The sequence below is a fragment of the Sciurus vulgaris genome (assembly GCF_902686455.1).
Source record: "Sciurus vulgaris genome assembly, chromosome: 19".
NCBI lineage: Eukaryota > Metazoa > Chordata > Mammalia > Rodentia > Sciuridae > Sciurus > Sciurus vulgaris.
Window position 1 is genome coordinate 5405317 of NC_136480.1, and position 15802 is coordinate 5421118.

The 15802-nt window shown below is 53.3% G+C and overlaps 1 long non-coding RNA gene across 1 annotated transcript in view; it reads right to left on the reverse strand.

Moving 5' to 3' along the window:
* LOC306650532 overlaps window positions 1-9062 on the reverse strand; it is a 67106-nt gene extending 58044 nt beyond the window's left edge. The window contains exon 1 of the long non-coding RNA XR_013760951.1: window positions 8980-9062. This is a non-coding gene — a long non-coding RNA (uncharacterized lncRNA). The remainder of the gene's footprint in view (window positions 1-8979) is intronic.
* Between the last annotated feature and the right edge of the window lie 6740 nt (window positions 9063-15802).

The following is a 15802-nucleotide window of genomic DNA, read 5'->3' on the forward strand; positions in this document are numbered from 1 at the left end:
TCCTAGCCTGCTGCTCCAAGCTGACTGTGATGTGGCCCGACTACCTGGCTACCCAGCTTCTTATGACTTTTGTTTCACCTTCATTACCTGGTGCCAAGCCAGGCACCCAGGGCCTCAGGCCCCCGAGGCAAGCACTCGGCTCTGGGCCTTCATTTCCTTATCTGTGAAACGCATCTGTGTGGGGAGATGGGGCTGTGGAGCGTGCTTTCCAGAACATGAGAACGAATGGCGGGCGCCCCTCAATTCCACATCACCTGCACCCGTCAGGGCTGCCAGCCCCCCCCCCCCCCCCCAACCCTGGTTCGGGAAATCAGCAGGCGAACTCCCAGAGCAGCCAGTGAGCTGGGCTGCCCCTGCAGGCAGGGCACTAGCTCCCCTCCACTCCTGCAAACCTGGCTTAGCTTCCGGATGTTCATCCTGCACCGCGCTCCACGGGAATCCGACTTCCTAGCTCTTGGGTAGCAGGGGACCTAGGCCAGCAGGACTGTCACTTCCCTTCTGTTCCACCTGAAGCCTCCTGCCGAGGCTTCCCTCCCCTTCCCTCCCCTCCCCTCCTGTCCTCTCCTCTCCCCTGCTTGCTGGTGCCGCCATGCCATCGACTGTTACCTCCTCTCTCCTGGCATTTCCAGCCTCTCCTCCCCCAGACCCCAGCACACCTCCCCTTCCGGACACATTCCTGCCACATAATGTCTACACAGTGCATCAGACAGCGGGTGGCCCTTCAGCAGGGCTTCAGGAGGTGAAGAGGAGTCTGGCGAGACTGCAGACTCTGGAGAGCGGGCGCTCAGGAAGAAGACTGGCCCAGGCAGGGCTGGGAGCCTGCATCCCAGTCAGTACCGGGGGACTTCCCATGTGGCCTCAGTGCCTGACTCCATGGCACAACGTGATCTCACAGGTCACGAGGGCCAACCGCGTGCTCTCTGCCAACTCCGCATTCATTCAGTGGCACCGCCTTGGTGGCATGGACTCCCGGGGGAGCCTCTGCGCGTGGAGACTGAGCACATGGATCAGGGCTTCCCCCTCCAGAGGCCCGCACACCACCGCCTGCCACCGGGAAGCCGCGCCAGGCTGGATTTCCAGGGGCCTTCGACTGCAAGACCTCATGACCACCTCAGCCCTGGAACTTCAGAGACAGTCTGACAGTCTGGGCCTCAGAACACAGCCATGCTCACCTATAATCCCAGCCACACAGGAGGCTCCAAGAGGAGGATCACAAGTTTGAGGCCAGCGTGAGTAACTTAGGGAGGCCCTGTCTCCAAATACAAAGAAGGCTGGGGACATAGCTCCGTGGTAGTGTGACCCTGCAGTCAATCCCAGTACCAAAAAATAAACAAATATGCCAGGCACGGTGGCACACGTCTGGAGTCTCCGTGGCTCGGGAAGCTATTCGAAGCCAGCCTCAACAACTTAGAGAGGCCTTAGGCGACTCAGCGAGACCCTGTCTCCAAATAAAAAGGGCTGGGGATGTGGCTCAGTGCTTAAGCACCCTGGGTTCAATCCCCAGAACCCAATAAATAAATAAACAAACCCTGAATATGAGCTTCTAAAAAATCCCAAACATATCATCTTATTATATTCACATACTTATTTATTTTAAAAAATTCCCTAGGCTAGCTGAAGTTTTAAAACAAAAAAGCATTTATTTCTAATAAAATAGCAATACCTTAAATTAGAAAACCCCCAAATTTCTCAAACTGAAAAATGGGGAGATTGTTTCATCGGGAGAAGTAGGTACGGGAGCCCATGCGAGAGGCCAGCAGTGAAGTCCACAGCAAACTCGCTGCAAGGGACACTGGCCTCTGTCCTGCCGGCACCAGGATGCCAGGGCGGGCTGTGAAGCAGACAGGAGCTAACACAGGGTTCTGTCTTGCCCACCATCTTCCTGGAAGAGGCCAGAATGGACGCAGGGAGGCCAGGCGAGCGGCAGTGTCTGGAGAGGCAGTGCCAAGTGCTCACCTGACAGCCCTGTTCTCCTGGGCCGCAGCCAGACTACATACCCAGGCTCCTCTGCGGGTGGGCGGGGCTGTGGCGCAGCTCTGCCAATGGGACGCGGCAGAAGCGACCTCAGGCACTTCCCCACCTGACGCAGAAAGCTCCCACGCCACCGGGCCAGGCTGCTTCTCTCCTTTTGAGCTCCACAGGGTCCAGGGAAGGACTCCAGGGCCTCAGGGAGAGTGGAGGCGAGCGCTGGAAGGGCCCAGATGGCTGAGTGACTGTGGAGCACAGACCCCATCTCCAGAGCTGGGCTGTAGCTCAGTGGCGGACACCCCGGTTCAAACCCCAGTAACGGGGAAGAAAAGAATCCCGCGGGCCTACTGCGCTAATGATGCTGAAACCACAGGTCAGCGAAGACTTACTACGTTCCAGACGCTAGGCCAAGCACGACCCGCAGCTTCGTGTGACCTCCGACAGAGATGGGAACAACCACTGACCTCATTTCCACAGCTGAGGAAACCGAGGCTCAGGGAGCGTTCGCAAGCCAGGCCCTGAACGCGGGTCCGCAGATGCCGGCACCCGACACCCCAGCACGGGCCAGCTACCCGAGCAGGCAGTGACACGGCCTCCAGGAGCTGAGCACGGTCCCCATCTCCCGATTCTCCCAGACCGGCTGTGCTCTGCCTGGGCCCCCTTCCCCTCTCTTCAGGAGGCATGGAGCTGGACGCCCCCTTTCGTGCCCTCCCTCCCTCAGGACTGTCCCTGTGCCAGGTGCTGGGGCCTAGACTCCTGGCCCCACCACTGCTGGCATGGTGAGCAGATCACAGGAGCCAGACGGTGGCCCCAGGTGGGCACAGATTCCCAGGCAGTCACTCCTCAGCACTGGGCCGCGGCCCGGCATCCAGATTAACTCCGGGCCAGTTAGGAAACCCATTCAAACCACCTGGACCCAAAACAGGGCTGAAGGCATCACAGACCCGAAGGCGGAGGTGCACCCAGAGGCCATCACAACCCTCTCCCCCATCCCTGCTTCCTGAGGAGAGGGCAGAGGCGGTGGCCTGCCCGTCCAGCATCCCTTCTCATTTAAAAGAGGCCTGATGCTCTTCTTCCACATGTTCTTTTCCCAGCCTTCACTGCAGCCATGAGACAGTCTCGGTCAAGGAACAGCAAACAGACATGTGCTCTGAATTCTGGGAAGAGTTTTGTTTTCTTGGTAAAAGTGACAAACTCAGCTGGCCTACACCTTCACCCTTTCATTCTCCCCTGAATGCAGATGCGATGGCTGGAGCACAGGCAGCCGTCTTATATCCCTGAAGGAAACGCAAAAACATTACAAAATTCCAACTGGGACCCCACTGAGTAACTGAAGCAATGTCTGTGGTCTACATCTCTTGTCACATAAGACAAATACAACTTTATGTGCTAAGCCACAGATGGTCAGATTCGTTTGACTGCAAGTGAAAGCTGTCTTAAAGGAAATGATGGCTGTCACTTTCTCTGCAGCTTCGTAAATGGAAACATCTGCCTCTGGCCCCTGAGTTTCATATTTTACAGCCTCAGAACTCAACCTTCTTAGTCCCAAGTTCAAAAAAATTTTTTTTTCTCTGTTGGGACTCATTTGCCCAGTTTAGATCAGCTGTGCCCATGCCAACCTTCCCAGGCCAGCGAGAGCAGGCTGCCATCAGCCCAGCTGGTGCCAACCTCCAGACCGATCCACAGTGGCCAGAGGGGAGCGGGAGGGGCGCTGCTCGCACGTGTCAGTGAGAACCTCGGGGCGGCCTGGCCCGCGGTGGCACTCAGATTGCCCAGATCAAGGGCACCAACAAGGTCATGTGCACTCAAGCCCCTCCCCCACTCCCGTTCATCACGTCACATTTACTCGACATTCGCTGTCGCACGGTACGCGGGCAGGCTGGGCTTTGAACTGGAACTTCTGGTGTCCAAGATCCGGCCCGTTTCCACAGCTGGACTCTCAGCCAGCCTGGTGCCATCCCATTGTGGCCCTTGGACTTGGCACACAGGCCTGGAGTGAACTGGGCTCTGCCCACGGCAGGCCAGCTCCCCGTCTGCAGCAGGCAGGGTCCCCTCTGTCCATCTGCAAGTCCCTTCCTGGCTTCAGGGGCCTCGGAGCCAGCAGGTTGGATGCTGTTCCCAGCTGTGCCACTCCTGGCCACTGGCCTTCTCCTGAGCATGAGCCCCATCTACACATTTGGGGCTGGCCTGAGCTGCCAGGGTTTTGGGTTAGGAGGATAGGAAGACAGCCCCAGGCCGCACAGGAGGAGCTCGATAAAATCTAAAAATAAAGATCAGCAGCCCTGGGGCACCTGTGACATACCACGGGCAGGGTTTCCAGAGACGAGCAACGAGGGAGGAAGCCAGACCTGGCCCGGACATCAGCCCCTGGCCCCGGGGCGCCGACCACCCTGGAGAGGCAGTAGGGCGGGGAGGGTCTCCAGTGCCTGCCTCCCGCCTGCGAAACCTCCCGGGGCTGGTTGGCAGAAGTGGGTCAGTGGTGCACGCCAGTTCCCAGGCAAGGGCAGCAGAAAGCTGTCCCTGTCCATCTGAGGGCTGGCAGCCACCAGAACCACATCCGCACAGCAGAGAGAAACCAAGGGCAGCACTGGGCCCTGCCGCTGACAGCTGCTGGCCACAGAAGAGAGACTGACCTTCTCTTTGTCCCCTGGGGAGCTGGGCAGGGCTGGGTGGGTGGGTGGGTGTCAGTTACGAGCCATGCATTCTGGCCACGGTTCCAACGCTCCCTGGCGCCTCTTTGGCCACAGACCAGGGGCTGCCTGGGAGACATGTGCCACCACATTCCCGGGCAGCCGATCTGACAGTGGGGGCTGCAGGGCGGCCTCGCTCACAGGATGACGGGGGTTGGATCTGCAGGTGAAGGGGGCCCCAGCAAGTTATCCAGGACCTGCAGACCATCAGCCCTGCAGCTGCCACATTCACGAGGGACGCGTCCTTTCTGCTCACTACAGCCCTAGGAGGGGGACATGACCTCCATCTGGCACAAGGAAAAATGGAGGCTGAGAGGTGAGCTGGATTGCCAGTGTCCTGCAGGAAGAAGTGGCAACTGTGATTTCATACCCAAGCCCGACCACAGAAGGCAGCCTCTTTCTCCTACAGCACCTAGTCTCCAAGAAACCTCAAAAATGTCTATCCTTGGCAGGCATGGTGGGGCATGCCTGGTATCCCAGAGACTCGGGAGGCTGAGGCAGGAGGATCACCAGTTGGAGGCCAGCCTCAGCAACTCAGTGAGGCCCTAAGCAACTCAGTGAGACCCTTGTCTCTAAATAAAATATAAGAAGGGCTGGGGAGGGGGCTCAGTGGTAGAGCGCTTGCCTAGCATGTGTGAGGCACTAGGTTTGATTCTCAGGGCCGCATATAAATAAATGAATAAAATAAAGGCCCATCAACAATCAAGGGGGAAAAAAAAAAAAAAGGAGGGCTGGGGAGGTGGCTCAGGGGTTAAGAGCCCGTGGGTTCAATCCCTGGGACCAAAAAGAAAGAAAGAAGTAAAAAGTCAAAGTGGCATCATGGTGGCCTGAAAAGCAGCCGGGTGGGACTTAAGGGGACTGACCCCTTCCCTAAGGTCCGCGAGGCCTGGCCTGGCGGGCAGCGTGCTTGGAGCGCTGCTCCTCCGCACCCGCTGAGCTCCCTGCCTGCACTGCCAGGGCTGCACTCGGATGCAGCCTCCTCCAGGAAGCCCCCACATTTCTCCTGGTGAGCCCACCGCAGCCCCCACAGCGTTTCCCTCAAGAGCATCTGAACCAGAGGACGACACTGTTCCTGTCACGCCCCACAGCACCCTGTGGGGATGGCAGGGACCTGGCATACGGCCCAGTCCCCCAGAAACATTTACGGAATACATGGCTGACCAGAGACCTCACCCGACCCCAAAGGACGGACCACAACCCTTATCTGGGGCAGGGAAGGCATCTCGAGCCACAGGGACCTGGACAGGCAGACCCAGGCGTCCTGGTGGCTGCAGGGGCTGCTGAGAACCTTGCCCCCACTCAGGGTGTGACATGTCCCCAGGCCTGGCCCATGACATTTTTTCCTGTCGACTCATTCCATGATTCATCCTCAGCCCCTGGCATGCTATGCCTGCCCCAAGGCCACGGGCCCTGGTGCTAAGTTTAGTGCCTGTAAAATGTCCCGTGGAATTCCAGACAGGGCCGGGGGCTGGTGGCACATTCCTCAGGGCTTCCTTGGGCCCTCCCACTGGGCCCTGGCTGTGAAGGGGAACCAAGAAGCCTTCTGTAACCAGTCTGAGGACCGCGTCCTCATGGCAGGATCGCGACCAGCGGTTGGTCACAGAACTCAGGACAGAGGTGTCCTGTGCTCTCAGAGGGGCTGGTGTGCAGGCGCGGGGTCCTGGGGGAGGCCGGCTCAGGACGACCCCGCTCCTCGGGGCCCCACTGACATGCTGGACCATCCACTCCCAAACACACGCTCCCCAGGGGGTGAGAGCCACCACGCTGCCGTGCAGGAGGCAGTCCAGTCCGCCCTCTGGGGCTCAGACCCACCCGCGAGGCGTTCAGAGGAAGCACCCCAGCTCTCTCCCTGCGCCAGGTCCACCCACGTCCTCCCTGTCTGCTGTCCCTCCTCCAGAGACGAGCGCAAGACCCTTCAGCAGAATAGAATGGAGGAGAGGGGTGGAAGGACCCCTCCTCTCCTCTGAGCCGTCTACACCCACGGAGGCCGAGGACAGCTAAAGTGACCTCGACTTCTTTTTTTTTAATTTGTTCTTTTTAGTCATACGTGACACTAGAGTATATGCTGACCTATTTATGCCAACATGGAGAACATCTTACCCTAACCAGGATTCCAGTCTTGTGACTGTGTATGTGGAGACTGCGCTGCAGCCACATCATATGTACACGGGAAAGTTAGACGCCATCTGCCATCTTAAATCCATTTTTTTTTTTTTTTTTTTTCGGTACTAGGGATTGAACTCAGGGGCACTTGACCACCGAGCACATCCCCAGCCTTATTTTGTATTTTATTTAGAGACAGGGTCTCACTGAGTTCCTCAGCACCTCGCAATCCTCCTGCCTCAGCCTCCAGAGCCACTGGGATAACAGGCCTGCACCATTGTGCCCAGCTGTCGTCTTAAATTCTTGGTTGTGGTTGAGCTTGTGGTCCATTAAGACCTTTAGATCTTGTTTACAAGAACATGTTCCCAGGAAGCCTGCATTTGGCAGCTGGTTTCAACTTCTCCCCCACTTAGAAGAAACCATATATACCTCATCATTTGAGGTCCCCTCAGGGGACTGTCACTTCTACAGAAGCTAGGAGGAGCTACCCTATTAACAGTCTGCCCAATGTTGAATACCTCCAACAAGTAGCACTGAGTCAAGTCCTTTATAAAATGTCATACACACACACACAAGGATTACAACTATTTAAAGAATAATATCTTTAAAACAATAAAGCACAGTAAACTAATTTAAATCAATGAGGAAAGAAAAGTACTTTCAACAAATAATGCTGAACAATGGGATACAGGTATTGGGGGGAATGTACCTCCACTGCTATTTCACACCTACACAAAAAAATCACTTCAAAATGGATCTTAATGTAAAAAGCAGAAGAAACGGACAAATACCTTTAGGACATTAGGGAGGCAAGAATTTCTCGATCGGACATATGAAGCACTGACCCCGAAAGAAAAAAAAGACAAGTTGAACTACATCTAAATTCAACTTTTCTGCTCATTAAAGGACACCATTAACAAAATTACTAGGCAAACCAAAGACTGGGGAAATTTTTTCACTATACCTGGATGCATGTGACTGAGGACTTGTTACCAGAACATATAAATGACCACAACTCAACACAAAGTAATGATAAGAGGAGGGAAATATTCATTACCCTGATTTGATCAGTACACGTCACCGGTACAGACTGAACACCCCACCACACCTCAAAAATATGTACAATTATTATGTGCAAATAAAAAAACATTTTGAGTCACACCGCAGCCCTTTTTATCTTTTTTATTTTGAGACAGGATCTCTGTAAATTGCTGAGGCTGGCCTCAAACTTGCAATCCTCCCGCCTCAGCCTCCCAAGTCCCTGGGATTACAGGCATGCACCACCGTGCCCAGCTAATGTTTTTAAATGTTGGAGATGGAAATGTTAAGTACCCTGACTTGAGGATCACACATGTGTTCACACCCTGAATTATCATGCTGTACTCCACAAACTTGTACAATTAAAGGAATAAATTTTAAAATTTAAAAACCACCACAAACTCCAAAATACAATAGCAAGATGGACCCTCTGCCGGTAAATCATGGTACAAGACTTGAACAGATACAACCGAAGATCTACTAAGGGCTGAAGAGTACATCAAAATTACATAAAATAGTGCTCAACACCAAACAAATACAAAATATTAAAGTCATAACCTGATGTCATCTTTTTTTTTTTTTTTTTTTTTTTTTTGAGGCAGGGTCTTGTCATGTTACCCAGGCTGGTTTCCAACTCCAGGGCTCAAGTGATGCTCCTGACTTGGCCTCCTGAGTAGCTGGGACTCCAGGCTGAGAGTCACGATGCTGGGGGCGCTGGCGCAGGCCTGTCATCCCAGCGGCTCGGGAGGCTGAGGCAGGAGGATTTCAAGGTCGAGGTCAGCCTCGTCACTAAGGCCCTAAGCAACTCAGCGAGGCCCCGTCTCTAAATAAAATATGAAAAGGGGGCTGGGGATGTGGCTCCCCTGGGTTCAGTCCTAAATACCCACCCCCCCAAAAAAAAAAAAAAACACAAGTCACCACACCTGGCTCTCAATAACATTTTATACCAAGTAGTAAGTGAATTTGTTTTTATTTTTATTTATTTTTATTTTATTTTATTTTTGGTGCTGGGGGTGGAACCCACGGCCTGGCAGAGCCTAAGCCAGCGCTCTACCCCTGAGCTACGGCCTCAGCCCTGAGATGTACTTTTTTTCAAGTATTAGTCACCTTTTTGTCACTCACTGTCACAAAACTCCCGAGATCATCAGCGTATAGAGATGAAAGGTTTATCTGGACTCACGGTTTCAGAAGCTTCAGCCCGTGGCCTGTCGGCTCCGTCGCTTCGGAACTGAGACCAGGGAGCCCATCATGGCGGCAAAACGCTCAGTCGCCAGAAGCAGAAAGCGGAACCGGAAGGGGCGGGTCCAAATACGGTCTAGTGACCTCACTTCCTCCGTCTAGGCCCCGCCTATTAAAGGTTCCACCACCTGCTGGGGAGCAAGCTTTTAGCACGTGAGACTTTGAAGGACAGTTAAGATCCAAACCCAGCCTGATGCATTACCCATGCCTGTGATCCCAGTCACTCGGGAAGCCGAGGTGGGTGGATTGGAAGTTCAAAGCCAGCCTGGGCAATTTAGTGAGATCCTGCCTTAAAAAGGACTGGGATGCAGCTTAGTGGTTCAGTCAGTGCTTGCCTAGCAAGTGTGAGGCCCTGGATTTAATCCCAACAACCACCAAAAAAAGAATCCAAACAAGAACATTCGCATTGTGTCTTCACTATTCATTCATATTATGCGTAGCTATAATTCATTTATTTTCATCACTGTAGAGTACTCCAAGGTCAAACTACATTATGCCTTATCCTTTTTCTGCTAATGGATATTGGGCTATTTCTAGGTGACACCAAATAGTGCTTATTTATGTCTTCCAGAGCCTAAGTATGAGTTCCCTGAAGTTACAAACTCAGGAAAGGACTTGCTGGGTTATGGGAAATCTCTAGTTTACTTAAAAAAAAAGGTCCAAGTTCACTGGACCTTACTGGGTAGTTTCCAAAATGGCCACCCCAATTGACACTGAGGATGAAAATTCCAACTGCTCCAGATTGTCCCCAAACCTCAGGATTGTCAAACTTCTGTATGTTTAAAAACAAAGAGAGTTACGGCAAACCCACCTGACCTCAGGGCCATGAAAGCATCCAGTGACTGAACTGAGGGTGAAGTAGGGAGTTGGGGGGACCCAGGAAAACTGGAGCACACCCCTCATCAAAAGAGGCAGCCTCAGCTCTGCTTCCTGACTGCGGGTGGCAGAAAATGCAGACCCAGGGCTTCCAGAGTGCTTGGGTTTTGCAAAGATACCAGAAATCCAGATTTTTTTATGCGAAATCTGATTCTGAAATGTCAGCAGTGATTTTTCACATTTGTTTAAAACACTGTCTGGACAAAGCACATTTATGAGCAGAACCCAAACCCTTCTGTTAGATTGATTTTGCCACAGTTCAATTTAATTCAAGGGGCTGGGGATGCAGCTCACTGTAGACCACGTGTTTAGCACACACGAGGCCCGGGGTTCCATCCCAGCACCTCCCAACACACACGTGCACGTGCACACACACATGCACACACATACACATGCATGCACACACACACACAAATCAAGAAAAATTAAATTCAAATTATAGACATTGAAAAAAAATTTAATTATAGCCACTGGAACTTGCTGGAACTTCAGCAGATAACTTCAGTTCCCCATGGCCTACGTGCTTTGTGCCCTAGAGATTGTCACTCCTGATTGGCATGAGTGGGTCTCCCATTCTTCCTTCTCTTTTATTATTCAGAAAGCTCCATTTTCCAGAAGGTCTGTGGGCTCAGAGGAACAAGGTAATGAGGCGTAGCTCCGGTCACCTAAACCTCACTCATTCTCCTGTTCTTCCATGCGTCTCCTGGGACCACCTACAACTCATTCTCTACTCTAATGTCTAGAGGTTGTTTTTTTGGTTTTTTTTGGGTTGTTTTTTTTTTTTGTTTTTGTACCATGGATTGAACCCAGGGGTGCTTAACCACTGAGCCACATCCCCAGCCCTTTTTTGTATTTTATTTAGAGACAGGGTCTCGCTGAGTTACTTAGGGCCTCCTTAAGTTGCTGAGGCTGGCCTCCAACTTTCGATCCTCCTGCCTCAGCCTTCCAAGCTGCTGTTATAACAGGCCTGTGCCACCACACCCACCTCCAGGTAGAGTTTTTCAAAGCATCAATCAGGTGCTTACATCCTTCAACTGATCCTTATGTCCCTGCAGAGAATCCAAACCCCGGAACAAGGACCAGTCATTGAATCTTTGCTACAGACTCCCTCCCTGCTGCTCCCTGGCAACCCATCTGGCACCCAAGTGCAGTCACCATTCGGGGTGTCTGGCACATCCCGGCCTCTGCCCAGATCACCCTGCCCTGTGATCTTTCCATGGGTGATTCCATCTTTGCCTCTCCATCTGGCATAAACGCCACCTCCGTTTATGTAAATAGCAAATTCCTCCCTCCAGCTGCCCTCCCACGCGGCCCCCTGCGGATCTCGCTCTTGGCATGACAAGAGGAGCACAGGACACAGAATCGGAGCCTCAGCTCGGTCCCCGCCCCACCCGCAAGAACCATGCGGCCTTGGGAAGCGTCATTCTGGAGGAGGTTGTGAAGTCAGCACCATCCCGAGGGCAGAGGGCTTGACCAGCGCAGGGACATATTTGGCGCTGCCTCCTGCAGGGGCAAAGAGCTTGACCATCCCCGGGACATATTTGGCGCTGTCTCCTGCGGGGGGGGGGGGGGGGAAGAGCTTGACCGTCTTGGAACATATTTGACGCTGACGCCTGCTGGGGCAAAGAGCTTGACCATCTCGGAACATATTTGACGCTGACGCCTGCCGGGGTTTTGCAAGGCCAGGAAGTGGGAATGGAGTCTAGGGACAGAGAGTGGAGGCCGGGGTTTTGCAAGGCCAGGAAGTGGGAATGGAGTCTAGGGACAGAGAGTGGAGGCCAATGTCTTCCTGGCCTAGGAGTCAGGAAAGTGGGCGTGGAATGGGGCAACACAAGGGTCCCCAGGCCTCACCCAGATCTCATTGTGTCTCCCCTGTCCTCTGACCCCACTGGGATTTCTTTTTTCCCCCTCGGGCCTGCTAGGCAGGCGCTCCACCACGGAGCTGCAACCCAGCAGCTCTGCAACCCAGAGACCTCTTGATGTCACCCTGCGGTTGGGGAAACTCTCCCTGGGAACACTCTTTAGAAGTCAGAGAAAAGACCACATTTATAGACCACCTACTGTGTCCCAGGTCAGGAGGAAACCAGAATACAGAGAGGTTAAGTACATTGTTCAGGGTCACACAGCCCCCGACCAGACCGAGCTGAGCTCTTCTGCCCGCAGGCCTCAGTGGCTCCACACCGAGCGCCCATTATATACCAGGATGGTGTCATCGTCTATGGAGGTACGAGTCCGCATAGCTAATCCCTCACCACCCTGAGGTCAAGGAATGCCATGGGGTCAGGGCTTCACTTGGCTTGTGCCCCTGCCCTCCCGGAGGGGGAGCCCCGTTTTGCGTCACCCAGCTGACTTCGGGCTGGAGGTTTTGCAGGGCACAGAACAGGCGGGCTCAGGATGTACCAGCTGCCACAGGGGGTCAGGGTGGGTCAGAGCCCTGAACCGTGGGAGCTCCAGAGAGCCCGGCTCAGCTCTGCCCTCACCTTGGGGCTGCAGTGACCTCTCCCAAGCCAGGGCTGGGCATGCCAAGGGGCTGCGGCAGCCAGCAGAGCGGAACACGCCTCTCTGATTAGTCTAATAGATGCTTAGTGGGCGTCTGGAGAGGCCCCAGAAGATTCCAGGTTCTGATCGGCAGAACCTGGCTGCTTGGTGGTGCCGATGGGCATGGCACCCCAGCCTGCCGGCTTCCGTCTTCCTCCCATCCCTCTGACATCTGCAGACCCACCATGTGCCAGGTGGGTTCTACCTTCTGGGGCTCCTGGAATTGGGGGGGGGGTCACTTTCCTCAGATTTGCTGAGTTGGAGAGAAGCGTTCTGGCCCCGGGTTCGAATCCCGACACTGCCACCTGCTCAAAGCATAGCTCCAGGCAAATGGCTTCCCATGGTGACATTCAGCTCATGTGGAGTGCGCCCCGGGAGCCTCCCCGCCCACCCAGCTAAGTTAAAGTCCTGCTGCCTCCTCCAGGAAGCCCTCCTGGTCTTCTAATCCCAATCAGCCTCTTCTTCCTGGACTGTGGTGGTGCTTCCTGCTCCCAGCATGCACTGGGAAACATCAGGACTAAACGGGAGAAGGGACCATGCGGCTCAAACCATCACCACCCTATTACCCAGGAGGAACTCTCTGGGGACTTGCCTGAGACAACCGGATGACCCAGAGACAGTCAGCGCCAGAACTCAAGCCTCAGGACTCCTGGTCCCGGGCTCTTTTGCAACACGGTCCTCAGAGTCAGCCAGGCTGGTGCTGTAGAGGCGGAGCTTGGAAGTCCGAGGGACCCGGGTTCGAATCCCAGCTCCCCAGGTACCAGCTGGGAAACCCTGAGCTTGCTCTACCTCAGTCTCTGCAGGTGTCAGCGAGGGTGGAATAATTATATACTTTGTTAGGGTGCCTCTTACACCAGACCCTTGGAGAGAAGCAGGTGGCCGGGCACATGAGATTCGCTGGCTGCTGTCCAGCCCTCGCCTGAGAATAAATACCCCCTGTTCTGGAAAGCCCATTGTGGGTAAGAGCGTGGGCTCTGGAGCCAGACTCTCCTGGTTCAAAGCCTGGCTTTGTTCCTTCCAGCTGTGTGACGTTGGGCAAGTTACTTAACCCCTCTGTGCCTCAGTCCTCCATCTGCTAAAAGAAAATGAATGCAAACCAATCCTTGTGGAATGAGTTAATATTGTGAAGTGCTCAGAACAGGACTGGCCCTGGGTTTAAATGTTAAAATACAAATGCCTGGGGCTGGGGTTCGTGGCTCAGTGGTAGGAGCGCTTGCCTAGCATGTGTGAGGCACTGGGTTCGAGTCTCAGCTCCACATATAAGTAAATGAATAAAAGAAAAGTCTATCAACAGCCAAAAAAATTAAAACTAAATAATAAAATACAAACGCAAATACGTGACTTGTGTGTTCCTAATGCTCATCAGAACACCTGGGAAGTTTAATCCGCTCCTTTCTTTCCAGAGGGCCCTTGGCAGGGGAGGTGGATGGTTGGCTCAGGCCTCAGAAAGAGTGGGAAAAATTAGCTAAGAGCAATTTCTGCTGGTCCCACCCTACCATTTAGGGGAATTGTTTTGGGGGATCTCAAGAAGAAGGCCTAGCCCAGTGGGTTCAGAAAAAGTACTGGGCTGGACGCAGTGGCGCACACCTGTAATCCCAGCAGCTCAGGAGGCTGAGGCAGGAGGATCGCAAGTTCGAGGCCAGCCTGAGTAATTTAGTGAGGCCCTGAGCAACTTAGCAAGACCCTGTTTTGAAATAAGAAATAAAAAGGGCTGGGGATGTGGCTCAGGGGTTAAGCGCCCCTGAGTTCAATCCCTGCTACCAAAAGGAAAGGTGTTGGAATCAGACACATCTTCCTGTCTAGGTATCTTCAATTCAGCGCTGGACCCTGAACTCCACCCATAAGCCTCAGTTTCTCCAGCTGTACTTGGACCAGATCACAGCGCTACTTCCTGATCCTAACAGTGGCCTCCCTTTCCTGCACTGGGTGAGGCTCCAGTCCTTTAAGGCCTCCCGGGCCGCCAGGACGGTCACTGTCCCAGAGGACAGATTTGAGAAATCGAAGGTGGTTGCCAAGCAACATGTCCACCTTTGCACAGCTGTGCAGCTGCCCAGGGTGGAGTTTGGACGCAGGGGTCCAACTCCAAATGCAAGCCCTTAAAGCGGTGTTCAGTTACACCCCCGCCTCTGCCCAAGGCAACAAGGGCTGAGCCCAAGCTCAGCACCAAAGCACGTGCTGAGCATGCCCGAGGTCCCGGGTTCCGCGCCTGGGAACGCGCACACAGACCGCCCCGCAAAGGGTCTGGTCCCGCGTCTGCTCCAAAGAAGTCCTGAAGCCAGGAAATCGGGAAACTACACTCCACTACATATGACGTAGCAACGTGCATTCTGTCACGGATAACTGATTACAGCCAATTTAAACTTTTTAAAAAAGAAGTATTGAGGAAATGGTCAACAGAATTAGCACCGTAAGAGGGTCAGGGTGTCGCGTGCCTGTCATCCCAGCAGCTCAGGAGACTGAGGCAGGAGGATCACAAATTTGAGGCCAGCCTCAGCCACTTAGCAAGACCCTAAGGAATTTAGCAAGATAGTGTCTCAGAATAAAAAATAATTTTTATTCTGGAGATGTGGCAGAGCACTCCCTGGGTTCAATCCCCAGAATAAATAAATAGATAAATATAAATAAATAAGCAACCCTGGGTTCGTTATGAGTTATTATGACTCTGGTCTACTGCTCCCAACAAAATCAGCTGCAGAGTGCATGGAAGCACCTTTGCCACAGAAGGAGGAACGTTGGGCAAGACAGTGTGGCTTGGGCATAATAACATTTTCTTTTCTTCTTTACTCTTCCTCTCTTATGTATTTATTTTTATTTTTTGGCAATACTGGGGATTAAATTCAGCCTCAAACATGGTAGGCATGTGCTCCACCACTAAGTTACACACACACACACACACACACACAGTCACACAGTCCTTTTTTTAAATTTTTTTATTTTTTGCAACAGGGTCTTGCTAAGTGGCTGAGGCTGGCCTCCAAATTGCCATCCTCCTGCCTCAGCCTCCTGCACCACTAGGATGACAGGTACATGTCACCACGCCCAGGTTTATTTTTATTTTTAAAGTTTGTAACTTTCAGTCCCTGAAAACCTAATGCCTAAGGCAAGCACGGTTTTTCCTTTGGGTGATGGTGCCAAGCACGGAATTACCCAGCTCACCCTGACCTATGCCAGGCCCCTGATCCTCACTGGCCCTGGCAAGATACACCAGCACCCAGGCCTGTTTCCCTGTTGACCCCCCTCCACGGCCGTCTGCCGTCTTCCCAACACAGGTGACCCTTCTACAGGATGGAATCTGACCCCATGTCACATGCATTCTTGCAAAAAATACACATGCTTCTATTTTTTTTAAT